The sequence below is a fragment of the Bison bison genome, unplaced genomic scaffold, assembly GCF_000754665.1.
Source record: "Bison bison bison isolate TAMUID 2011002044 unplaced genomic scaffold, Bison_UMD1.0 scf7180017864223, whole genome shotgun sequence".
Classification (NCBI taxonomy): Eukaryota; Metazoa; Chordata; class Mammalia; order Artiodactyla; family Bovidae; genus Bison; species Bison bison.
The window spans coordinates 496,997-498,036 of NW_011494795.1; the positions used below are offsets into that span (position 1 = coordinate 496,997).

Sequence of the window (1,040 nt, forward strand, 5' to 3'; positions counted from 1 at the left end):
CTTTGAGACAGAAAGATGCAGGACAGCATTTCATATGTAACCATTCAAATGTTTTGGCTGTTTTTAGAATTCAGAACCCTTGTTGGGGGGTACCTGGGAGGTAGGTTAAGAGGAGCTTCCGTTTGTCTGGTAGATTGCGGGGCAGGGGGCAGCTGGGGCTGCAGTAGGGGCTGACAAGTTTGTGATGGCCTGTCTGCCCACCCCTCCCCGGTCTGTGTTCCCTGGGTGCTCACTCAGAGAGGCTGGCAGCTGGCAGCCCGTGCCCATGGGTCCCTGAGGGTCACGGCTCATCCCGGCCAGTCCCCTCTGACAGATGCTTCCCCTGCCCCTCCCACCCCACTCCCTGCCCCCTACTCTGGCCAGGCCCTCGCCTGTTCGTAACCTTGCCCACAGATCACTTCGAGAAACCTGTTTACTGTGCGGCACCCAGGCACAACACGCTCTACAAATCCAACTTGTATATTTGGCAAATTAAACTTGACATTATCGTAATCCTGGTTCTGTGGTCGCTCTTGGGGGCCCCCATGCCTGAGCTGTTTTCACCCAGCAGGACCCAGTGTCCCTCTCAGACCCACCCCACGGGGTTCCGGTGCCACCAGTCCTGGGTACAGGGACTGGACCCCGGGCATCCGAGCCAGGAAGGACCACAGGATACAGGAACCACCCGTCTCTTCTTTAACCACCCAGGGACCTTAAGCCAGAGGGGCCGGGGCCTGCGCGCAGGTTTGAGTCCTGTCCTCCTGGTGTCCCCTGGTGGTGCCAGCCCCAGGATTTCAGTGCTGGGAGGAAGCGACCCAACACCCAGCACTACTGCTTGGCCTTACTTGTTACTACCTCGTTCGCGGTGGGTGGCGGTCGGGAAACCCAGGCTTGGCTGAGTCACGTGGGTTCCGCCACAGTGCCTATCTTACTATGCGGCCAGCCCTCTGGAAGGGGCGCCACTTCCCAAACAGCAGCCTCCTGAGTGGTGAACAGGTGCCAGGCACAGGTTTGCTCAAGAATAATGGGGAGCTGGGGGGCTTCCCAGGTGGTGCAGTGGT

At 59.1% G+C, this 1,040-nt stretch overlaps 1 protein-coding gene across 1 annotated transcript in view; it reads left to right on the top strand.

Annotated features, from left to right (window-relative positions):
- The window catches only part of PDAP1 (PDGFA associated protein 1), a gene marked incomplete at its 5' end in the record, with an annotated part of 8,753 nt that overhangs the window by 6,871 nt on the left and 842 nt on the right, over positions 1–1,040 (top strand). The window lies entirely within an intron of this gene.